This window comes from Equus asinus, chromosome 25 (assembly GCF_041296235.1).
Source record: "Equus asinus isolate D_3611 breed Donkey chromosome 25, EquAss-T2T_v2, whole genome shotgun sequence".
Lineage (NCBI taxonomy): Eukaryota > Metazoa > Chordata > Mammalia > Perissodactyla > Equidae > Equus > Equus asinus.
In genome coordinates this window covers 40,786,072-40,812,087 of record NC_091814.1, presented here as the reverse complement: position 1 = coordinate 40,812,087, position 26,016 = coordinate 40,786,072, and the positions used below count along the sequence as shown (strand labels likewise).

General features: G+C 47.9%; 1 long non-coding RNA gene across 3 annotated transcripts in view; it reads left to right on the top strand.

Annotated features, from left to right (window-relative positions):
- Window positions 1-26,016, top strand: part of LOC123280621 (uncharacterized) — a 45,037-nt gene that overhangs the window by 16,483 nt on the left and 2,538 nt on the right. Inside the window, exons 1-3 of one of the 3 annotated variants that reach the window (XR_006519679.2) lie at window positions 22-400; window positions 2,176-2,237; window positions 25,142-25,310. This is a non-coding gene — a long non-coding RNA (uncharacterized lncRNA). Of the gene's footprint in view, window positions 1-21; window positions 401-2,175; window positions 2,238-18,514; window positions 18,845-25,141; window positions 25,311-26,016 lie in introns of those variants that run through there. The other 2 variants (XR_011498089.1, XR_011498090.1) reach the window with 2 other exon arrangements.

Here is a 26,016-nt window from a genome sequence, read left to right as displayed (position 1 = left end):
TGGGCAGGGCGCCAGGCCCGGGGCTGCGCTTCCGCTGCCCGCGCGCAGCCTTCACACCTGGGTGCACACGGGGCTGCCCCCTCCTCCTCCGCGCAGACGCGGGCGTGGGGACGGAGAAGCGACAGAGAAGTCACACAGAGATGAGATGCGCACACTCAGTTTAGTAGGAAAAAACCCTCCGGCCTCCAGTAAAAGCAGGAAACCAACTCAGCGGTAACAGGAGGATTTGCGTAGGGGGTGGCGCGTCTGAGAGGCACATCAGGTGTCGACCACAGCCTGATCCTGAGCCTGTTCGGTCCTGAAGGACAGAAGCACAGGGTGCAAGCCGGGCAACACAGCATCGTGACTATACTGATAGCTACCATTTACTGTGCTCCTACCAGGATGGCCATGGGATTAAGTAAGCCCTTTATTATCATCTCATCATTACTTCCATTTTATAGATTAAAAAACTGAGTCAGAAAGTTAGAGACTTGCCCAGATCAGGAGACGTATGGCGGGGGGAGCTTTATCGAGCATGTGCTATGTACCAGACACGTTTGCTAAGACTCAGGTTACACGACTTACTCAAAGTTGCCCAGTAAGTAAGTGTCGCACCAGAATTCAAATGTGAATTTACCATGCTTTTTCCACTCCCCCCGCAAAATTAGAACCCTGCCACCTCTGTAACTAATGAGTGATCCTGGGTTTAATCAGTTGCTAGTTCAGTGTCCTCCTCTCATCTCTGAGATAAAGGTAATACATACCCTGCCACTCTCCTCATCTTCCCATAAAGGTGTTACAGCCTCCCCCATTGCCCCTCAGTTCCCTTTGAGATTGCTACTAAGGGGCTGCATGTGAGGTTAAGAGTGTAGGGTCTAGGGCTCGATTTCTGGGTTTCAAATCATGGCTCCAGCATTTACTGATGGGAGACCCTGGGCAAGCTTCTTCACCTTTCCACGCCTCAGTTTCCACACCTCTAAGATGAGAACATGATGCACTTATTTCATAAGGTTGTTGTGAGGTCTAAATAAGCTAATTCTTAAGTCGAGTTCCCCCGGGAAACGGGAAACTCTGTTCCTCTGAGGCAGAGACTTGCTAGGGAGAGTTCTTGGAAGAGAGAGAGAGTGAGGGAAGCAGGGTTGGGCAGAGGGAGGAGCTGAATGCCTTGCTGTTGCAACAGAGATGGAAGCTGTTCCCAGGGGATGCTCTGGAGTGGCACAGCCCTTCGGAGCTGTCCCCCACTGAGGCAAAGGGGCAGGCCTTTCATCGGATGCAGTTGCCCCAAGAAGACGGCCTAATCTTAAGCAACCTCTGTCAAGAGTAGCTCCTGGAGCGAGTGCACTGGGAGCCTACAGCAGATAACATGCTGGAAGATGGGGGATGAGAGCCTCCGTCCAAAACAGGGATCTGGGCTTTGTGCCACAGCACATGCACATAAGGCACTTAGACTAGCACTCAACATGTTATCGGCAGCCACTAAATGTTAGCTCTCGGATTTACTTAATACAGGGATTGCTAGACAATAAGGAAAAGTGGTGAGTTTTTTTTCGTCTCTTGGAATTTAAGTTTTTATTTCATGAGGGGCATCTAAGAGTTGCTGTTCCTCAGCAAGGCCTAGACATAAACGGTTAGAAAGGAGAGAAACAAGAGGAGAAGAGGTTCCCCACCTTAGAGAACTCAGTGAGAAGGCTCAGAAAAGCTGGTCAGGGAAGAAAAGAGAAAAGCCACAGAGGAGAAGAGAAGAAGAAAGCCTGTGAGACAGTCGTTGAGGCATTGCTAGAGCAAGAGAGGTCCAAATGGGAATAATGTGTGGGGTCTTTGTCAAAGCAGATTCCGTTGTTAAGCCAGGGCCTGCAGAAGATGACCCAGTTGGTCAAAACATAATGCGCTCTGAAGAGCCGGAGTCCACCCTTTGCCAACCTCCCAGTTGCTTAGTGGGTTGGTCAGTGGAGCACAGGGGCAGGTCCAGCAGCAGCTCACACACCGGCAGCGCCATCTCAGACGCCAGCATCCCACCCTCACCCCCGTCTCGCTGACCTAGGCTCTTGTTCTTCCTCTCTCACGAGTCCAGGGTTGGATTGGTGGGGACAGGAGATGGGCAAGGGTTGGGAGGGGGACGATGGTGTGCAACCAGGCAAAGGAAGGATGCCCTTTTGAACGTCTGTGTTTCTCACCCCAGTCCTTCATCCACAGGATACCGCAGCCCACCCGGCCCCATCAGCAGGACGTTCTGCTGGAGGAGTCTGTCAGCTGAGGTGAGGGTTGTCGTTCTACATTTATTATGCAGCTGCCAGGTGGGGATGTGGGTGGTGTCTGGGACAGCTTTTCTTCAAGAGACAAAAATGAGTTTACGGATGGACTGAACCACCAGTCTCGCCATGTTGGAATCGGCCCAGACATGGCCACATGACAACGATAATAGTGATCACGCAGAGAACCTCTTCAAACCTTCCTGTCCTTTCTGCAACCCTGTGAATAGGCCAGAGGAGCTTTTTAATTCACATTTCGCAGACAACAAAACAGCAGTGCCTAAGGCTCCCTTAATTAAGTGCTCTGGAACTGGAAACAGCTGAAACCGGGGCCCCATCTCCAGATCCCTGAGCTTGCGCTTTCTCCCATTCAACAAAGAAAGCAGAGACAAAGGGATTGATGCGCGGGGCGCACGCGGACCGGCAAATCCAATCCGTGAGCACAGAGCTCCCTGCTCAGGATGAAGAGCCCTCTCTGAGTTCTCACTGCCTCCCGGTTGCCATGGTTACCTCTTCGGTTTCCAGGCAGAAACTTTCTGAAGTTCACAATTTATCCCAAATTCTCTTCCCAGCAGGTAGGTCGGTTCATAACTGCAATTTCGGTAATGACTCAACAGTTGCCGTAAATCGGCAAGTTGAGCTCACCTGTGAATTGCCTTGGCTTTGACAGACCCTGATCTCGGGTTTTTTTGCCCAGTGCTCTCTTTAATGGAGGGTGTGGGGACACAGCTCTGCGGCCTGGGTCATCTGGGGTCAGCAATCCAGGCAAAGCTGGAGTCAGGATTTAACATCCCACAACATCCCAGCCACCCTGCGTTCCATCTCCTTCAGTCCCTCCGACCCCCAGCACCGCCCTTTCCACCGAGGTAGAATTCTAGACGGGATCTTTGCTGAAAACACTTTCTCAGCTTCTGATTGGGCACAGACAATTCCCACAGTGGTCTGGGCGTTCCAAATTCAATCATCAATCGACCAACAAATATTTATTAAGAATTTACTGTGTCCCCAAGTCGGTGGGGGAAATAACAGCTTTTGTGGCTCTTCTCTGACTCTAATAACCCTATTTTTCCTCTTGGCTGAGGAAACAGAACTAGCATAGGGAGAGGGAGAGGTGAAAGGAAATTATTGCCTGGTGTCGCAACAGATGTCCAGGGAAGGGAGAGGTCAGAGAGGGTCGGCAGTGTTAAAGGAGGCGTGAGAGGAGGCTGGTGACAGGGACAATGGCTGGAACGTGTGGGACGTGGAAGAGGGATTGTGCTTCAAGTGGGAGAAACAGGAAAAGCCAGTTGTAGTTTGGGGGTCCAGCAAAGGCACAGAAAGATTTAGGAATACCTTACCGCCTGGCAGAGGCGCTTAGGCCTATGGGATGCACAATTGGATGCCACTTTTAGGTTTAGAAGCATACAAACAGCAGGGACAGAACATATCCCATGGGGGCTGGATGAGGAGGGAGAGATCACCCCTGAAGTTGTGAAATAGTCCCTGGGGCCCATTTCCTTCCTGGGTCCGGACAAAAACTATAGGTACCCTCCCTCCCCGGGCAGGAGAGTTGAGCAAGTTCAGCCTGGATGTAGGAAACCCTGTTCTTCCCTGATTATCCTTCAGGGCACTGGGTACAGTGCACTGTGATGGCTGTGCTATTCCTCTGGTTTCTTCTCCTCTTTCCTCCCTCCCTCCCCTCTGGGCAGAGTTCTGAGGAGATGGGAGTGTGGGAGGCCTGCTTCTCACTATCCAACTGGGAATGGACGCCTAGCCTCCAAGGCTGCCATCTCGGCCACTTGGGGAGGAGGCTGAAACTCTTCAGTGGTACCCATGGCCAGCAGGATCATGTCGAGACTCCTCTGTATGGCATACAAGGCTCTAACCACCTGATCTCACATCCTTCACCTCACACCCTAAGACCCAGCCAAACTCAGCAGTCAGTAGGTTAGCACAGGCGCCAGGCTGCCTGCACCTACAAACCCCTGTGCATGAGGTTCTCTCAGCCTGAAGGCCCTCCCCTCCCTGTACTACTCATTTTGAGAGAGATATTGTTCAATAAACTAATTTTATTTGTAAATATTGAGATACAATTTACATACAATAAAATCCACAGATCTTGTGTGTGTGTGCGTGAGGAAGATTGCCCTGAGCTAACACCCGCCTTCCTCTGCTTTGTATGTGGGATGCTGCCACAGCATGACTTGATGAGCAGGGCGTGGGTCTACGCCGGGGATGCAAACCGGCAAATCCCGGGCTGCCAAAGCAGAGCACACGAACTTAACCACTGCGCCACCTGGCTGGCCCCTAAAATGCACAGATCTTATGTGTACAGTTCAATGAGTTTTGACAAATGTATGCACCCATGTAGCCAATACCCATCTAGCTGCAGAATACTGCCATCATTCCAGAAACCTCCTTCATGTTCCTTCTAGCCAATCACCCATGCCACCTCCATCAGAGGCAACCACTAGTCTGACTCCTAGAACCATAGGGCTAGTGTTGACTCTTGACTTGTCTACTTATTTTTGATGCCTAGCTCAAGTGCTTTCTCATTTCTGTGCCTTGTTCTTCCCTCTGTTGCCCTGTGCTCATAGAATTGGTGATTTCTAATCTGTTTCCTCCATGAGCTCCTGGAGGGCAAAGACCACTGCCTTGGTCATTTCTTTATCTTCAGTGCCTAGCACCATGCCCGGCTCAGTGTATTTCTATACGTGATGGCTGGCTGGATGGCTTCTGTTTCAACACAAATCATAAAAGCTAACATTTATTGAACACTTACAATGTGCCGGGCTCTGTTCTGTGTGCTTTCCCCGGAATTCTCTTTCAGTTCTCACAATCACCCCATAAGATACGTACTCTCTTGTCCTCAGTTTACATTTGAGTAAACCGCGGCAGAGATTGGTTAAGTAACTTGCCTGGGGCACACAGCTCATCAGTGGTGGAGCTAGGTTTTGATCTCAGATGGTCCAACTCTAGAGCCTGTGTTCCTAAGCAAACACCGTGTGTGTGGTTTACTCTGTGGTCTTTCCTAGGACTCAGAATTTGCTCCCTATGAGAAGAATGAAGCACAAGCTTGGGAAATAATGGCAGGATGCCACAACCCATCCTCTGTCTCCTGTAATTCTTCTTCCTTGAATCCTCTCTTCTTTGCTCACCCCATTCCTCTCTCACCATTCACATTTTCCACTTTCTGTGTTTTCCCTTAGCTGTGTGTCGTCACTGGCTCTGGACTTTTCTGCTTCTTCAGTCCCTTGTGAATACAGTTCCCAAGTGTGGCGGGGAGAGTCCCTTTCTCTGTTAAAGTCCCTCAGTTAACATCTGGCCTTTTATTTATCTTGGCAGGAAAACTCGGAGTTGAGCTGCTTTGCCCTGCCACCCTTTCCAGCTGTGCTTCCCCATCCCTCTGCTCGTGGAGGACCCTGATTCCCACCTGCAGGGACCCCAGGGGCAGCATCCAAGGGAGGCAGGTCTCCAGCTCCCAAAGTCTTTCGGGTGTGCTGGGCCCTGGGGGACCTTTGCTCCTCCTCCGCCTCCTGGGAGCCTGACAGCGGGTAGATGGCGCCTGTGGTGTTGATGCTTTCTTGGTTGTCGCATGCTGGCTGTAGCCCTTTGCAGGCCCTACGCTTGGTGATTTGTGGTCTGCACGTGCACAGGAGCTTGCCTGCCTGGCTGCGATGGTCTGCTTTACCCCATACCATAACTGTCGGCCTGCCTCAGACTCTTGAATTCTCCCTGACTGCCAGTGCCCAGGTCACCCCGCAGTGTGCCTGTCCTGGGCCTCTCCCCACACTTGCCACGTGCTGCCCCAGCTCCCATCTGCAAATGCTCCTGCCCTTGAATTGATGCCTCCCCCGAAGTACCAATGAAATCAATGGCAATAAATGCACCCCATCTCACGCTAGTACTGCCAATCCCCAAATAGGAGAATCACCTCAGAACCCTGGGTTTCTAAATGTCTTCCTCTTTCTCACCCTCCCTCCCCGTCCCCTTCTTCACCTTTGTCACATATGTCATTTTTCTGAGAGCCTCTCACTTCCACTCACTGTGACTTAGATACAAAGTTATTCAAAATCTGGATTTTTCTCATTTAATAATTTTCCAAGGCCCTGAGAAGCCACTTAGAATGAAAGATTAGTGGGAAAAAGTGAGGCCTAGGATTTACAAGTGACTGAAAGGTGACATTGACAATTCCCGCCCCCTGTTCCTTTCCGGGCAGAGGAATGAGCCCTTTTGGATTCCAGAACTGGAAAGTCAGGAGGCGCTGGCCCCTCTCCAGGCAGGAAACAAGGGCGGAGGGGAATCTAACAGATGCTGCCCCTGGATGGGGAGCAGAAGGGGGATTCTGAGCAACTCGCTCCCTCTGCGGGGTATTCTCCTGGTATGTGATGTTGTGGGCAAGGAGAAGGCTACTCTCTGGGAAGTCTCTGCAAACAGTCTAATTGTTGTGTCAATCGGGGAGCCGGGATAGAGAATAGGTGGAGAGGCGGCATTGTTTTACTCTCAAAGTGTGTGTGTGTGTCTGCGCGTGTGTGAAGGGGACTGAAAGACACTCACAGAGGGGAACCTCTACGAGCTGCAGTTTGTGTGCAGCCCACCCACTCTCATTTCTTGGGAAACCCCAGCACGTCAGACAACCCCTGCTTCCACAGACACTCAGTGGGCTCTCCTCAGTTGGAAAGCTGCCTTGGAGACGCAGCCGCTTACTTGGGCAGGTCTAAAATGACCTCAGGGAGGCCTGGAACCCCAAATCTTGGTGCCTGGCACAGAGGCTGGCACAGTCCAGGTACTCATGAAATACTAAATGAGGAATGAAGGAATGCATCCCACTCCAGACATGGTGAATATCTCTGGAGAGTCATTGTCAGCCCAGCCTTCCCAGGATCCTTGAGATTGCAGACATTCTTGGCTGAACTTCAACAGAAGACTTCCTGGAAATGGGTCACAGACACACTGGATTATTCAGTGAAACTTACTATCACGCACCCCACCACCAGACATACCCCTCCCTCTGTGGCTCGTGGAGTCCCCTGGTGCAGGCAAGCTGGGCGCAGTCAGGGAAGGCTCTGGCAGACATCAGTGGTTCCAGAGCCCGGCTCCAGTTGGAAACAGGGCACCCCACACACAGGGAACCTGTGTCACCTCATCCTATCTCTCTGAAGGTCTTCAGTAACGAAGGCCTCCAGCACACCTCACCTTCTCCCTACCTATCCCCTCCGTATTCCAGAGAGATATGCGCTCGGGAGAAGCTGTGACCACACCAAGCCCTGTGTTTGGCAGGAAAAACAGAGTTCAGCCGACTGCAGCCCCCTGACACCTGACCCTGCTTGAGACCCTGTCTTGGGGGAAGGGAAGCTGCCATTTGCAGGGCCCACCATGATCCCACACTGAGCTCAGTGCCTTACAGATGAGAAACCGGACAGCAGGGATACATAAACTACCCAGAGTGACACGCCCAGTAAACAGAGGGGCCAGGTTGGAACCCAGTTGTCTAGCAGATCCAAACCCAGGGCTACTCATTGCCCAGTCCTCTTGCCTCTGAGCAGCTCTCACTCTGGACCCTGACTGCCTCTTCAGGCCATTTCTCCACTCTGCCTTAGTTAGAGGTTTCTAGCTGCTTCCATAGGCCGCACATGAGACACAAGGGCTGCATGGACAGCAAGCCCCAACATGTGACCATCACGCACACGTGCAGAGACATTAGGTCAGAGCTCAGGAGGGGCTTTTGCCATGTCCTGGGAGTTAGGGACCTGCCCTCTACACAGCCCTGTCTCCCTCCTTTGCGTCATCTTCAATAACCCCCATTTTAACGGGGAGGATGGGGTGTGGGGCTGAGTAGGGCTGATTCAGGAGCATGGGGGAAAAGCAGTTTTGTAGGAAAACAGGAGGCTCAACAAGGCACCACACTAGCTGTTAGTGTGACAGTAACAGGTTGTGAGGAAACGTGCCTCTCACAATGTGCCCGCAACACCTGAGCAGAGGGAGGAACGTGGACCGACGTGTGAGCAGCCGGGGGCTGGGGCTGGCAGAGTTGAGGGGAGGGAGGAGGCCAGGGGGGAGCGACAGAAACAGGTGGTCCTTTCACAAGCTCCCCGGCCATCAGCCCCTGACACAGCAGCTGTCCTAGAAACAGGCCCAGGTGGACAGAGGGACGAGCACAGCAGGGGGTGTGGTGTTTTGCAGAGAAAGAAATGAGCTCTCCCTAATGGGCCCCACATGTCTGAGCACGGGGACACACGCCATGAGCTGTGTGACCGAGCCCAGGCGAGCCACTCCCTCTCCACCAGCAGTCTGGCTGTGCTGCTCCAAGTATGGCCACAGGGGAAACTTCTGGATCCAAATCCCCAGGCTTCCCGTACCCTCGGCTGCAGTAATAGCAATGATAATCGCTAGCATTTAGTGAGCATTTTCTGCACTCTAAATTTATGGTTGTTACAGGTCTCATCTCCTTTAATCCTCACACGAACCTCTGGAGAAGGTATTCTTACTGTTGTTTTATGGATGGGGAAGCAGGCATGGAGAGGTTAACTGAGGAAGGGATGGAGGGGAGCCATGATTCCATACTGGGTCGTCTGACTCCAGCATCCATGCAGTTAGCCACCCACTCTGCAGACTGCCCCCCGCCCCCTCCAGAGCTGCAGAAAGCTCAGTCCTGCCCTGGGTTCCACAAACGCTCACATCCCCAGCTCCACAAGGATTCCAGAGATGAAGGTTTACCTTCTCTTATAGTTCAATCTGATCTTCACTTCTTGGGACGGGGCAGAGGGAGCACAGAAAAAGGACTTTCAGCTGCCAAGGCACAGTTTATAGAGGGCCAGCCCTGTCACTCCCAGCAGCTTTTGACCCTGGGGCCACACTCTTCATCTAGAACGTCCCTCCACTCTAACGCAGGTACTTTCACTTATCCAGCAGCTACCAAGTCATAGCATGGAGTTTGGAATTTCACACGTATGAGCTCATTTAATGCTCACTGCAAACCTGCCAGGTGGGCTCCTCTCCCACCTCCATGGCTACTCCTCTTTTCTTCTAACTGTGCCTTCAATATAGGTGCTGCCCAGGGTTGTGGCCCTGACTGCCCCCCTCTCTTCTCATGCTCTAGCCTCTTCCGGAGTAAGATGTTATTGCTTCAACCACTGTCTGTATGCTGATGACCCCCCAAACCTATCTCCCTGGCCCCTAGTAGAGTTCAAGACCCATATTTCACCTGCATGTTTATTTGGTGTCTTCATACTTGTCCAAAACAGATCCAGTATCGTGTACACACCACCACATGTGACTAGATTAATGGCATTAATTAATGGCAGTAAAGCATCCATTCAGTTGATTTGGAAAGAAATCTCACTCACCATCAAGGACCCCTCGCTTCCATCTCTCCCATTTCCAATCAGCCTCCAAGTCCTGTCTACTCTAATCTGATCTCTGGACTCTTCCCCTCCATCCTCACAACCATTGTCCTCACTCTCTCCCTTCCTAACCCACCTTCTCCACCTACCCATCCCACCTACTCTGCTGCCAGATAAAGATACATCAGAGCGTCTCCCTCTTTCAGAGCCTCCAGTGTCTCCGAGCTCTCCCAGGGTCACACTGAAACTCCTCATGAGGACATTGCGGTTCCTCCACAGTCTGCTTCCAGTCGGTTGCTCCAACCTCCTCTTCTACCTGCTCCCCAACCCCGTCAGCTCTGGTCACGCTCGACAACCTTTCCCCCAAATAGTCCATGTTGTTCACCCATTTGCTTTTGCATGCATTGTCATTGCCATTACCTGGGATGGCATCCCTCTTTTGTCTGACAAATTCCTATTCATCTGATAAGACCCAACTTAAAATTCACCTCTTCGAATGTCCTTATTCTTAGAAGATGCATGCTGAAATGTTTAGGAATGAATGTCATGACAGCTCTTCTTACTTTCAAGTGATTCGGTTATATGCCTACATAAATGTGTATCTATCTGTGTGTCTATATCCACCTATCTATATATCAAGAGAGAGAAAAATAATACGGCAAATGCTAACAATGGTTGAATCTAGGTGGTGGTTGTAATCATCTTTCAACTCTTCTACATACTTGAAAATTTTCATGATTAAAACTTGAGGGGGGGATGGAAATCACCTCGTCTGTGAGAGTTTCCTCATTGCCCTGACAAAGTTAATTAGCCCGTTCTCTGTGTTCCTATAACATTCTGTATTTGCCAAGAACGCAGTGCTTTACTAGTGTAATTAGCGTAATTTTGTGTTTAACAACTTTCTCTTCTGTAAATCATGAACCTGCAAAAGCACAGAAGCTGCACACAGTAGGCCCTTGATAACTGTTTATTTGCATGAATGAATGTCTTCTCCTGTGAGGCTGGACTTGAGGAGGAATAAGCCGTGGGAACAGCAGTCACGAGAGTTACCATACACCAGCCCCAAGGCTTCATTCTCCATGACACAGATGCTCATGAGCACAGGAAGGGCACCATGGGATAAGGAAAGATGAGAAATGGCTATTTACTGAATGACAGACATAGTTTAAAACTCAGGAGATCTAGCCTCTGTGATGTGTTCTATGACTCACCAACCTCTCTGTGCCTCAGTTTTCTCATTTGCAAATAGAGAGTAATAATGTCTGTCATACCCAACAAATTGGGGGAAAGTATGTGAATGTCCTCTGAGAAGTCTAAGATTTATACAAATAATATGGTACTATCCTCATTTTTGTCATTAAAATGAGCAAGAGTTTGCCCTGACCATGACAAGTGATGAAGTCTGAGTCACTCGGTTTGGGCCTGGGGGCAGTGCTTCGCTTCGATGAAGGATGGGAATTTCCACTCAGCTGGAAGCAATGAGCGCCTGTGGCTTGGGCCTCATTTTCTCCCACCCCCGATTTCCCTTTCCTCTGACCAAGTGACAACTGCTGGGAAATAGACAGAACCGAGAATCTTAAAATAGAGCAGCCAATGTCTGCCTGACTCCCAGCTCCAGGCTCAGGTGCACCTATGCAGCGCACACATGGAAACGACTGGCTCGCATGGCACCCAGCCCCAGTGCCCGAAGAGCCGAGGCCGTGGAAAAAGGAACACTGATTCCAGAGAAACGCGGTCATCCAGGAATGCGTGTTTGGGTTGGCTGCCTGGCCCCGGGCCCATCCGGGTGAGATGCAGTGCCTTGCTATCTCCAAGGTCTGGCGCTCCCCGAAGGAGCAGCTCTTCCCGGAAGCAGTGGCTGTCCCGCGGGCCCCAACAGGGACAGCGAAAGTCCTGGGGGACGGGGATCTCCACGACTCAGCGGTTTCAAAGCTTGACTTCCCAGGCTCTGAGTGCCTAGGTTTGGGATGCTCGTCTAACTAAACGTGGGCAGCATAAAGTGCTCTGAAGTGAAGAGTCACCTTGAAGACCGGACCCTTAGTTCTGAGACCGAGCAGACCCCAAATTCCATTCTGGTCAGCTTTCAGCCTGACTCTAGAGAAAGGGTCCTCCCGGAGCATGAAGGTTGAGGTGATGGGACAAAGATGATAAAATCCTGAAAAGCAACTGTTACTCTCATTTGAAGTTCTCCTAAGTTCCTTCATTCATAGATAGTATGTGCTAGGTGCTCTTCACATATATGCACCCATTTAATTCTCACAATAACTGTATAAAGGAACTATTATTATCTCTGCTTTACCCATGAGGAAGCCGAGACACGGGGGCCTCCAGGAGGAAGGCAGATGAGGTCCCTCAGGCAGCTGACATTCAGGGAAGGAAGATAATGAACAAGTATCAAATCAGTAAAATAATTGCCAACAGTGATTAACGCAATAAAGGAAATAGCACAAGGGGGAAATACTTTAAGTAAGATGGTGTGGGAACGTGTACTAGTCAAGTTCCTGTTGCTAAGGACAGAAATGGACTTTCTCTGACTTAAAGAGAAAAAGAAATTATTGCAGGGTGTTTGGGGTAGCCCGCAGAAGTTTCAGGAAGTCTCAGAACACAGACAAGACCAAAGGGAGGCTGGGCAGCCAAAAATCCCTTCACAAAACCACCCTGATAAGAACCCGACAGGTGTCGGGGCTGACGGCTAGACGCCCCAGCTTGCTGGAACTCCCCAGACACCCTGGCTGGCTCTGCTGCCCTGGAAACCGGATGCTGCTGCCACCACGAACCACAAAGTGAATTCTCCACCGCCCCACTTCTTTGCATCACCAGCTCCTGACTCAAAGTCCCAGATGGGTGTACCTAATTGGCACCCTGCTGCTTCTGATGCAAAGTTCCAAGCTGTGACGGGCAGCTTCTGGCATTGGTCCCGGTGCTGGTGAATATGCAGACCCGAGCTTGGGGCAGGTGAGGGGGGACTGACTTGTCCCTTCACTCTTTATTGAAGTCCCCCACAACCCAATTTAGCTGATGCAGCCTCTTTTCCCCTGATGGGGTTTCAGCCTTTCTTCCAATAAAAATAATAGCTACTAATTTTGAGTACCTATTATATGCAAATCCTTCACAGACTTCATCTCTAAGGCTTACTACCTTCTTGCAAGGTAGTTAATTACTCTCTCCATTTTCAGATGCATAATCTAACTCTTTTAGGGATGACAGATCTCGTCCAGACTCTCTGAACTTGGAAGTGGCTGAGCTCAAATTTGAACACAGGTCTATTCTGTTCTCAGGAGCACACACTGTCTCCCAAGATGCCTGAAATTCAGGCAAATTTTCCGCACAGAAGTGACCCCCGCTCCCGAATCCTGGCCATGGTACAAACATGGTGGGGGTCAGGGGGACAGTAGATGTCATTTGAATTTAGGACCAGAGGCTCTACAGCCCTTTACCTGCCAGGCACCTACGGCCCCTGTTGATAGCCCAGGACTGCAGCAGTCCCAGCCTCCCGGGTAGCCCAGCTCTATGAGGCCATTTGGCAGGGTTCTCTGGTTCCTTCTTCATCAAGGCAGACCCCTCCACCCCACTGAGACTTAGCCCATCAGCCCCCATAAAGCCGCTCTGGGGCTCTATACTGCTGGGTTTGCACTGCTACTGGCAGGGCTCATTTTTCACAAAACGCATATGGCTCCTGAAGCTGCGTGTGAGTTGCATTTTTGTGAATCAGTTCTGTATACTCATTGGCTCACACCATCATTTCAGAAACCATTGCTAATCTCCAGCTGCTCTTCTGTGCTCGCTGACAACAGGGTACTTTAGCTGAAAGTTTCACCTACCCTCCTCTTTCTCTACTTCTTTCCGCAAGCAAGCAGAGATCCATACGCCAATATTTAAATGTAGCAGGAAAGCGCACCATTAATAGACACCCAAGAGGAATCATCTTTGATAAGAAAGATCATCCCCAAAGACATTCGTATTGTGAACTGGATTTTTTTTCTTCTTGGTTTTTATTCATCGGATTGCATGTCGATACTTGATCTGGTATAGTCTAGTAATAAATCAGTATTTTAAAATGGGTAATTTGGTCAAAGAGAGTGGAAAGAGAAAAAGAGACATTCAGTGAGAATGAATATGGATTCTGGGCCTTTCTGTTACTGGTTAATCATGGGCCACCCAGCCAGTCATTCAGGACTCAGTTTCTCTCTTTGAAATACAGAGCATAGACTCTCTTGTATATTTCATGAGGCTGCCATGAGATTTTAAGGAAGCTCTCTAGTCATGGCCCTTTGAGATAAGCACAAAGTATTATTAGAATGCAATCTACACGCACCTACTAAGAGAGCAGCATTTCATCTATGGGCATGATGAAGACATTGCTGCCACTGCTTGCTCAATGTCCTCTCCAGGGCCAGGTTTCTATTTTCCCAAAGTGCTGGTGCCTGAGTCATGCCTAGCAAGGAAGGTTGGCATTGCATCATTTACACTTTTCCCCAAGGCCCAAACAATAAGACAAGCGAAATGGCTATAAGGTTGGAGACTCAGTCTCTGGCTTCTGCCAGAATCCACCCAGCAGTGTTTCCCCTGGCAGCAGACAGCTGCCGTGTTAGGTGTGAATCAAACACACAAATCTCTGGAGATTTGTCATTCGCTTCTCTGAGACACAGCTTAGCAGAACTGCTGAAAGTATGGTGACACATTGCCTCAGCACCGGGGCTGTCAGGGAGAGGGGGGAGGGGAGAGAGGACTGCTACTCAGTAGTGCTCTGGAGGGAGTCCAGGCCCTGCTGCCATCCGCCTGTGTGCCTCCGTGCCCTGACACTGTCTCTCTTCTCCACTCTGCCTTTCTGGAACTACTAGACTATCGGAAGCAGGGCAGGCCCCCAGCTGCCCGAGACACCTGTGTGGCACTGTGATTACATTTCCAGAGGTCCTGGGGCTCTGCCTGGAGACCCCTGGGCAGCAATCAGGCTGGAAATGAGCTTGATTCTCCCATCTCTCCACTGATTCCTCAAGTTGGGAAGCAGTCTGTGTGTGCATGCATGAGTAGATGTGTGCACACACATGTGTGATGCCTAAGCAGAAGGACTGAAATTCTCTCCAGAAATGTCAGCAGTTTCAGCTGCATCTCTTTGACTTTCCCGTTGGAGGGCTGGATCCCTGATGATGGCTGAGTGGGATGTTGTGGGGTAAGTCATCCTTCAGACCCCTCCATTGATGGATGCAGGCTAGACTTACAAATGTAGAGGCTGAGGGCAGCCAAGGAGCTTTCAGAAGCCTTTCCAGAACACCTGCGTTTGGGGCCTAGGGATTTATTTTATGTCATTATTATTTGGTACACTTGGCATTAGTTAATAGACAGATGTACGTATAAAAAGTATGAATCTCAAACTACTATTTTCTTTATTTCCTATAGCTTAACCTAATTTCTCAATTCAAGCACCCATCCTGCAGGCTGCTAGAGAGGCGAAAAGCAAAAGGAGAAATCTGACCTTCCCAGGCTACCTCTCCATGAAATGGCACCTAGGGTTATGAGGCTTCATGCAATGCCAAGGCATCAAGTTGTGGGAGTGAGTGGCCCTCTGCTCTTTGGTTCTCTGTCCTCTCAGGTTTCTCCCGAGACAGCCACAATCCCTACCTACAATCGGGTCCGGCAGCTCTTGGCTGCTTTGTTACTGCTCTTGCTGAACAGGAACCTTTTGCAGTATTGTCTATGGACCCCTTGCCCTCCCAGCCATTCCTGTCTAGGGTCTTGCTGCCTCCCTGGGACACTCCTGGAAAACAGTTCCCAGGCCCCCCTCTGCTTTGATAACCCAGAAGCTGTTTATTTCTCCCTGCCTCAGCCTCCAGGAAATCTCTTTCCAATAGAGAGACCAACAGATGCTGACATTTGAGGTTCCCCACAGAAAAAAACAGTCAGTTGCTCTAAAAGCCCCCTCATGCACACAGAGCTTCTAGTCACCTTCTTAGTGCCTCACTCTTAAATGTGAGTGAACGACCAAGGATCACCAGACCTTGGAGCAAAGCCTCAAACACAAAAGAAAGAGACTAAAACAAAGAATAAAAAGCAACCCGGGAGAAACAGAAACAATGCAGGAAACAGAATAAAAAATAAACAAACTAAAACCAAACCCATCATTAATATCCTCAGAGAAGTAGGAGAATATATTGCATCCCTGAAACAAAAGCAGAATTTTGTTTTCTAAGGGATAATGAGAGAAAAGGTACAAGTTCTTGGAAATTAAAAATATGATCACCAAAAAAAAACACACAAACAAACCAGAAGGGTTCAAAGATAATGCTGAGGAAATTTCCCAGAAAGTAGAAAAGAAAAAGATAAAGAAAAGGACAATAGGAAAAAAGTGAATAAGAAAATTAGAGGACAAAGCCAAGGAGTCTGATTTCTAACTAACAGGAATACCAGGAAAAAAATCAGAGAAAACAACACTGGAGAAGAGATTGTTAAAGAAATAAAATAACCATCACCAAAGGGAAGCGGTCAGTCTCCAAATTGCGAAGACCTGTCAAGTGCTCACACTGAAGGTAAGAAGACCCACATCAAGGCCCACATCACTGTACACTCAAAACCCTGGAACAAAAAGGAGATCCTACAAATTTAGCAACCAGAGTGAAGGAGAATGGGGAACAGACCACAAACAATGAACAGGAATCAGAAGGACATTAGTCTTCTCAATAGCAACATGGAAAACAGAAGACAATTGTTGCAACTCCAAAGTTCTAAGTGAAAATTATTGTCGATCTGGAATTCTATACCACCTAAATCGAGAGTGAGCACAGAATGAGATTTTCAGTCAGAAAAGCCTCAAAAAAGAATTATCTCCCAGGCATCCTTTCTTAGAAAGCTACTACTGGAAAATATGCTGTGTTGAAATAAAAACAAGAAAGAGAATGGGGTGGGAGATAATCATCTTGCCTCCTGAGACAAGAGAGAGGAGAAAGGAATTCTCGGGAAGTCAGCAAAGGAAAATGCCACAACATCTAGACAGCAGACTGAGAGAGCAACTGATCCCTAAGAAGGGGGTCACCTGACTCTGGGGAGATGTCTGGGAGGGGTGGGGGGATACGTGACAAAGCTGACAATGTGGAAATGTTATTGAGCAGTGTTTTACTGAGCTGTGGGAGGACTCAGTCAGGTGTTGACGGAAAATTAAACAAGTGAAAATTAGAGGCAATTATTAACCCCAGGAAAAACAAAAAAAAATTGTGCAAGAATGGATATGTAATTAAAATACATTAATTGGCTTAATAGTGGACAATATTTATATAATCATGACAACAGAAGCATTGTTAACCAGAAATTAGGGAGGGCTAAGAGAAGAGGGGAATGTACATGGGTTTAAGATCCTCATTACCATAATAGGAAGTATGTAAGTAATGTCTAAAACTGATGAATCGAGAGCAAGCAACACACTCTGACTTAAAAATACAGGGGAAATACCAGATGAATAACTCAGAGTTGAAAGTGGTTTTCTCTGTGGTAAAGGAGATAGGGCGAAGGGGAGTGGAATAAGAGAGAGATAATTTTTATTATTTTTTTCTACACGTATAACTTAAAACTAATTGCCCAGAAATACTTTTATTTAAAATAAAAGTGTATTAAGTCAGTATTAAAAACAAAGCTCACTGGTCACGGATGTGAAATAGACACATAAACAGATCAGAACAGGAAAGACTTACGGTTGCTACCTGTACACAGGTAAGGTGTGGGCGTGAAAGAGAGAGTAGCCAGTTCCACTTAAGTAAGGAGGGCCAAGAAATTCTTGATTTTGACTCCTCTTTCTTTTCCACTTTCTGCTGCCAGTGGGCATATACAGACAGGGCTCACTTGAAAAAACCTGAGAAGAGAGGTAGAAACTCAGCACACAATCCTAGAGAGGTGATGGGGTCTGCCGGTTAGGAACCCAAACCTGAGTTCACACTGCCTGGGTTTGAACCTTGGCTGTGCCACCTGCTAGCTGCATCACTTTGGACAAGTTACTTACCCTCCTCGGTCTCCACGAATGTTCCTTCCTCATAGGGTTATTTCAAGGATTAACTGAGTTAATGAGTAAAGGGCTCAGAACAATTCTTGGCACAGTAAGTATTATATTCTCTCAGCAGCCATCAGACAAATCTGCTGAATTCAAGCACTGGATAAGCAGTGGGGGGGGGGGCGGGGTACAAAGAACTCTAAGCCTGTCCCTGCCCTCTAGGAGCTTAAGGAGGGGGTAGCAAGTAAGGGAGAAGACACCTCACAAATAAGCATATTACCAGCAATAGTGTCCAGGTAGCTAGCTGGATGCTGAATGGGGGGACTAATTTCCTAGAAAGAGTGGTTGTCCATGTATGCTCCATGGAAGGGTGTGGGAGACCCTTTCAGATCGTTGGCCCCAGTACCTCTTTCTCTAGGAATTTCCCCTTCCCGTCCTGACTCCACACAGTTGCAGCAGAAGCTGCTGTGTTCTGCCTCCTCACCTCCTTGCCCCTAGGGAGCACATCCAATTCAAGCTGGGCCAGTTCTCTCTTACCTGGGAATTTTGGACCCAGGACTGAGAGATAGCATGGTCTCCCTCTAGACGTCGTTGTGTTAGGACTCATATGTCAACATGGGAGCTATTGACCCTTTTTTGCCATGTGAACTGGAAAGCAGAGTAAAACAGTCTGCAAGAAGAGAAAAGGTTGCAGCAGGTGCACAGGGAGAAACTGAGAGGGGAGGGAAGACAAGGCTTCTGTGTTTCTTAGGGCTTCGCTCACTTTTTCTGACCTCCACCAGGCTGCATCCCTGTCCAGACGCCATGGGATTCCCCAGTACTCTGGCCAAACCCCCCTTTTATTAATGCTGGTTTCAGTGGAATTTATGTCGTAAACCAAAATTTCTTTAGTAATAGAGGGGGCCACCCCCACTGCTCACTCCTGTACAGGAAGCAGGAAAAAAGATCTGCTCACATTCCCTGGTCTGGTGAGGCATTTGGTAAGTCTAAAGCTGGAAAAACCCAAAGGAGTCCCTAGGGTTGCACTGAGATGCAGCCTGGCTCTGCGCCCAGGACAGAGCAGCTCTGGCATCCTGCGACGGACTTAGACTGTGGGAAGGGGTGAAAGGCTGAGGTTCTGGGCTATGGGGGAAGGTGAAGGCATCTGCGGCTGGGCTCATTCAAGCTTGAAGTGCAGAGGCTGCAGTGGGAGGATGTGAGAGGGGAAGATGAAGAGAACTAATCGCCGTGGCGACAGGAAGGTGAAGGAGTGGCAGTGGGCACAAAGGCAAAGGCGAGCCGGAGGAGGAGCTGGCCACATAAGATGCGGGGGCAGGCCAGTAAGTAGTAGCCTTTGCCGTCCATTGACTAGGTCCTTTCCTGCCCATTGTATGCTAGGCAGCAAAATCTGGGGGTGAGGGAATGAAAGACCAGCTTTTCAGGGGCTCCGCTATGGAGATGTCATGGAATTATGGGGTGTGCTCCTCTAGGAAAGTGTGGCTGAAGAATCACCCATCAGCAGATAGACATACCATTCCAAGCTACAATTCAAATCCTCCAAAGAGGCAAAGATCAGAAATCATGTGCACGTGTGGTGTCACAAGTACAGTGGTCGCCCTATTTGTTGGTGATAGGAGGCACAAAACCCATCAGTGGAAGATATGCTGAAAAAGAAAGTTGAGGTCAGAGTTGTGACTTAGGAATGGCTGATCAGTCCTTGAGATCCCTGCAGACAGGGACCGTGACACCTATCCTCACCTGCCTAGTCATGGGCTCAAGGCCTCTGCAGAATAGGTGCACAGAAAGTATTTAAATGAATGAGAGAATATAGAAAGTTATCCCATTAACCAAAAGGTCACCGCTGGGTTCCTTTAAATCAAACGTGACTTAGTCCATTTAATTTAGGACTCAGTGCACAGAAACTATTTTTGCACACAACTGTTAGAACACATCCGTTGATGTAGTTAATGCTTTGGCACATGGATATGTGTCTGAATCCCGCTAGACCATTGCAGGGAATACTTATTTTGGATTCCTTGTGTTTTCATGTGAAGGAACTGCCCTGAAGTTAGACTTGTGGCCTCTCTCCCCAACTGTCTCCCCAGCTTTACTCAGTCCTCACCATCGAAGTAGCCACTCACTGGTTAGTGAGTTTGGAAAAAGGAGCTGGCATGCCCAGTTCTCTTCCACAGCAGCCTGTCCCCAGTTAGCCACAATCCCTCCTCTGTGCTAAATTTAGCGGGGCCTGAGGGGAAGCCTGCAATCTGAGAGCTCAGTTCAGTTGAGGAGAACCTATTAGCAGACTCATTTGGCAGCATCTCTCAGCCAAGCCTTGCAAATCAGCTTTTATTGGTAATAAAGCTGACATTTTCATCATCATACGTCTGACTCCTTGAGTCAGACAAAGGGTTCAGAACTCAGGAAGTGAGTGGGGAAAATGGGTTTTAGTTATTGGCTCTCTCAAACTCCAACTGTTACTGACTTGAGAATTTCTTACTAGTAAGATGGACATGATGGTAACGGCCGTCAGATAGAGTTTAGTGAAAATTTAAAATATGTTAGATATTATCTTAGTCAGTTCAGGCTGCGCTAACAAAAATACCGTAGTGGCTTAAATGACAAATATTTATTTCTCACAGTTCTAGAAGCTGGGAAGTCCAAGATTAAGGCAGTGTCTGGTGAGGCCTGGCTTTCTAATTCGTAGGCAGCCACCATCTCACTGTGTCCTTACGTGGCCAAGAGAATGTGTAGTCTCTAGACTCTCTTCTCACAAGGACACTAATCCCATCAAGGGGGCTCCACCCTCAGGACCTCATCCTTACTAATCACCTCCCAAAACCCCCACCTCCTAATACCATCCTATTGAGGCTTAGAGTTTCAACATACAAATTTGGGGGGGACACAAACTTGCCATCCAAAACAGATGCTCAGTAAATGTTTGTTCTCTTTATTTCCCTTTTTTGACATCCTCTTCATTGAGCATATCCCCATGCAAGCAGAGTCTATGTTATTCTGTATGTCTAGCGTTTAAAGACGTTTTGTAGAGGTTTAAAAAGTGGAGATGATAATTGTAGGGTCTCCCAGCAACTGATTCATTTCTGCCCATATTTTTTTAAACAGCTTTATTAAGGGATAATCAACACACAGTTAAGTGTATATATTTTAAAGTGTAAAATCTGATATTTTGACATATGTAAACACCAGTGAAATCATCACAATCAGAACAGTGAGCACATCCATTACCCCCAACCCTCTCATGCCTCTGTGGAATCTCAGCTTCCCTCTTCTCCCTGCCTTCCCATCCCCAGGCAGCCACTGATTTGCTTTCTGTCCCTGTGGTTTAGTTTGCATTTTCTAGAGGTGTCTACAACGGGAATCACAATATATTCTCTTTTTGTCTGTCTGCCTGTATTTTTGAAGAGCGGTAAGGAGTCATCATTGAATAGTGGAGGATACTGACCTTGGAGCCAAGGGACGAGGGCCCTGGTTCTGACTAGACAGTAACATGTTATGTGACCTCAGACAGGCCATATAAACCTTGTGTGCCTCAATTTCCCTTATCAGTTAGATGGAGAATAATCACGTCCGCACTACCTCACAGATTCATAAATGGTGGGAACACTGCATGAGGTTCAACTCTAGAAGACATCACACACTGCATGTGCAGGTAGCTGGATGATATTGGGCAATATTAATCTGAGGGGGTTTTTCCTCTACCTGAAATGTCCTCTTTCCCTTCCTCCCTTCAAGCAGGTAACAGACTCTGCAGCTTCTTTTGTCAGGGAAGTGTTGTTCAGAGTGGGACAACGGAAGTAGCCTGCAGATCTTCCTGGCTTTGGATTTCTCAGACCCTAAGACTCGAGAAGGGTTCAGTTCGCAGAGAAGTCAAAGGAGAAGGGGTCTGTGGGTTCCTGATGCTGGTGACTTAGGGAAGTAGCAGGGAGGGTGTCCTGAACACTTCTCACCAGGCTCCCGAACAGTCCTTGGGCCTCAGCATCCCCCCACCCCTGGTGATTCCTCTAGCTCCTGAGCCTTTCTGGGATTCTGCAGGCAAATGAACTTGTCTTTTGTCAGTCAACCAACCCCTCCCCGCCTCCTTCACCCCTACCCCTCTGGGGTCAGGTTTGGCTTCTGTCCTCTCTAAGTCACTTGTCATTCCTCCATCTGGTCTTTATCTCCGTGTGTAATTCTAGGTTACAGATGTTACCTAGTTTCATTGAGTTAAAGTTTATTTTCTATTTCTTGCTTTCCTAGTTCTTTGGGAGTTGTTCTCAAGAAGGGTACCGAAAGATCTTTACCTTGCCTTCTTGAAATTGGAAACTAGTGATTTCTTTGCCTAACATTTTTTATTGTGATATGATTTATATAAAGCAAAATACACAGGTCTTAACTGTTTTAGTTCAAGGAGCTTTGACAAATGCACTCACCCATATAACCCACATCACTTTTAAGATCTAGAACATTCTCACCACTCCAGATAGTCCCCACTCTTCCTTTCCTGGTTTCCTGCTACCATGCCACTCCACCCTCCCCACAACCAGGCACTTACTTTTCTGATCTTTTTTTTTTTTTTTTTTTTTTACCATATACTATTTTGCCTGTTGTAGAACTTTACAGAAGTGAAGTTGTATGGAATGTAGCGCTTCGTGTCTGGCTTGTTTCGTTCAGTGTGTCTTTGAGATTCATCCATGTGGTTACCTTTATCAGTAACACATTCCTTTTCATTGCCAAGCAGTATTTTCCATGGTATGAACACACCACAATTTGCTTATCCATTCTCCTGCTTTTTGGGGGTTGTTTCAAGTTTTTGCCTATTGCAAGTACAGCTGTCATGAACATTTGTGTACGTGTCTTTTCACGGACATATGTTTTCAGACCCCGTGAATGGAGTAGCTGGACCATAGGGTAGATATATATTTAGCTTTTTAAGAAACTGTCAAACTGCTCTGCAAAGTGCTTTGTACCATTTTGCACTCACAGCAGCACTGAATAAGAATTTCAGTTAGTCCACAGCCTTGTCAACCCTTGTTGTGATCAGGATTTTCATTTCACATGTTCTAGTGGGTGTACAGTGGAACCTCACTGTGGCTTTTGGCATAATTTTTCCAACTGTCCCCGAGTTCTGAGAGGAGCCTCTTGGAGCTCTGAACAGGAGTCTCCTGGCACTCTTTGGGGTTGTCATTTGTACTCACAAGTGAGATCGTTTATGGGCAGGAGGGGATCATTATGGTGCGATGCTACCAGGAACACGGGTTTACGTGTTTACCCAGGGTGGTAAGTGCAGCCCGTTGGGCGATCACTCCCTGGCAAAGAGAAACATTAACATGTCATTTGTGAACTTACAAAAGAGGCCTCTGAGACCACTAGTGGAGGATTACATAAGCATTGACATCTATGGCTAATCTAGCTGTATCTTCGTGGCTTTAGTGCTGTGGGTAAAAATAATTTGGAGGCAGAGAAGGGATATGAGAAAAAGTTTTATAGCTAAAATAAGAAAAAGCATTTGGGCATCCTTGGAACTGTTAGGGACACAAAGCTGCTCAAATGATGGCACCACTATTTACAAAACAAGCTGTTGGCAAACTATTTGATTGGCATTTCCCTAGAGATTGATGATGTTGACTAGTTTTTTTATTTGGTTTATTGGCCATTTATGAACATTCTTTTGTGAAGTGACTGTGCAAAAATAAGTCTTTTGACCAATTTTCAAAATTGTTTTTTGTTTGTTTTTTATTGAGTTGTAGGAGTTCCTGACATATTCTGGATACAAGTTTATTGTCAGTCATATGTATTGCAAATATCTTCTCCCAGTCTGGCCTTCCTATTTATTTTAACAGTCATTTGATGAACAGAAGTTTAAAATTTTTATGTAGTCTAATTTATCATTTTTTTCCCTTTTATGCTTAGCGCTTTTTGTATCCTAAGAATTCTTTGCCTAGCGCCAAGCCATGAAAGTATTCTCCTGTTTTCTTCTAAAGGCCTTATGGAAATTATTGCCTTTTGAACTGACCTCTGAGAAATTCTAGAAAGGCCTCGAGGGGAAATGGTGAGGTCCGGCCAACACGACTCCTGACCTCCCACCTCCCTCCCCTCCTCCTTCCTTTACCCCCACCTCAATCAAAGCAGCCCTCCTTCGTTTTATGTATTGGAGTTTCAACTAAAATTTCATTTAACAAAAAAATTCCCCCTTTTTTCAGCCACTCCACTGAAATGCAAATTCCTTGAAGACAGGGACTGTGTGCATAAGATTCTCCTTTATGTCCTCAGCTATGCACTGTGCCTGGGCACGTTGGGAACACGCAATAAAAATTTTTAATTGAAATAAATCTAACCAAATGTGGGCTGGGAAGAGGGGCTCTATTCAGTTTAGCCAAATATTACATAAGCTGTATTCCTGGGCTTAAAATCTGGGTCAGGCTCCTATGAAGGGAGAAACGCTCCCAGCGAAAGCAAGATCAGAGACCTCTGCCTCAGCAGGCTCCATAGGAAGCAGCAAGAAAAGCATCGCCTTACACTTATGTAACCTTTACTATTTATAAAACTCTTTCACATACTTTATCTCCAAAAGAAATGCTCCGAAATGTAAAAAGGCCTTTCCCTACTCACAAGGACAAGCAAATACCCCAGAGCTTCAAATATATGGGAATGTGGGGGGAATGGGGACGCTGGTCACATTTTCAAATAGGACAAAATTCTGCCCCTTTGGAGTGATGAGAAGGGCACCCAAAGGGTCCTTTTTAAACTCTCCCTCCCCAGAAAACTCCAACTGATGTTCAGAATCTCACCAAGCTTTTTCCCTTTGGGCTAAGGCTTTTCTCCCAGTTACATGCAAATACCTCTGGGATGCTTCTGGGATGACAAGCAAGCAGTAGTCACCCCATTTTCCACGTGGTGAGGCAGGATTGGCTGCGTGAGGAGGTCTGTAATGGTGAGAAATATTTCTTATTAGGAAGCTGGGGGCCTCCAGGGCCCCCCCCGCCAAGTCTCATAACTGTGCTCTGGTCAAAATCTGTAGACACCACCCCCGCCTCTGAGTTACACAGGCAACTGTGACCTAAGATACAGGATGCCCTCACTTCCTGCCCGTGGCCCCCACCTCCACCCCGACGCCTGCTTTCTGCCCCCACATTTTCACTATTCATCTCTGGGTAACCCCATCTGATCTAAGAAACTGTCCCAAGGCTGTTTCACACCTAGTCTAGAACATGAATATGTGGAGACATCCCAATAGTTAGATACTGTTAAGTACATAAAAAACTTAGCGCCGTGCCTGGTGCGTCGTGGGTGTTCAGTATGTCTCTGTTTTGAAAAGACGTAGCCAAGTTCTGGGCTGTCCCCAGGCTTCTGGTCCGTCTCACAGACCTAGACTTCATCACACTGGACTGGGCTAAGCTACTTTTTGGAGGAAAATGGAAGTTTCTCAGGCCAAGCCTAATGATTTTTTTAAAGGCCCGTAGGTTATAAAATCTCCAGAACCCCCAAATTTTCTCCCAACTTCCATCCCCATTAGGGTTCTCCAGAATGGTTTCCAGTGACTTCTTTTCCCTTCCAGCACTGCTCTGATTGTCTCCTGTACATCTGACACAAAAGCTGAGAAAAGAGGCACCAGTACGTGTGATTTGTTGTGTCTTTTCCAGGCACCTGCTCCAATCGATATGGGGCTCAGGAAGCAAGGATGGGAATCAGGAGCCGGCTTCCAACTACATGACAAATGTCACCCACCTGTGCCACCAATTTCTCAACACTGAAACTCCAAATGACGCTTGCTGGTCAAATCTGGATTAAGCCGTTTTCACTCTAGCTGGAGTGAGTGTTCGGATCCCTCATGGGAAACTCGGGCTCCAGAGAGGATATGCGATTCAGATTCAGCAGCCTTTGAACGTCCACTGTGTGTCAGGCAGGGCTTATGTTGGCTGTGTGTGCGTGTTTAATTTACATTTCAGGTTGCGTGGTACAGAAGAGCAAAGCATGGCTCAGCGAGGCTGAGTAACTTGCCCACCTACAGCCAGAGAGCAGGGAGGTCAAGATTCTAAGCTAGGTTTTACAGCTTCAAGTCCAAGTCCAGGGTTCCTTCCTTAGACCACAGATGCCATTCCAGGTGCAACCCCAGGCCACTTCCTCCAGCATCCTCCCAGAATATTACAGATCACATCACTCTACCCTCCCAGAACACCATGGCCACATGTCCACTTCACCTGCAGAAGCTGCCCAGGCTTGGCAGTTGTGTGTTGTTCTTTTCATCCACTGATAGAATGCAGGGCAGGTGGAAAGCAACAGTTTACAGGGGCACTTAACAGTCTCAAAGCCTTCTCGTACATACTGTCCCCACGACTCTGGGACATAGGACAGATAAGCTTTATTTGCTCTGGGCAGGGAGAGGAGAAGAGAGGGAAGGAGGAAGGAAGCAGAAAGAAATTAGTGAGTGAGTGAGGATTCAGCCCTGAAGGATCAAAGCGCTAAGAATCCTGCTTTATGGAGAACAAGATAAGGTCCCTGGTTGGCTGGGAGAGTG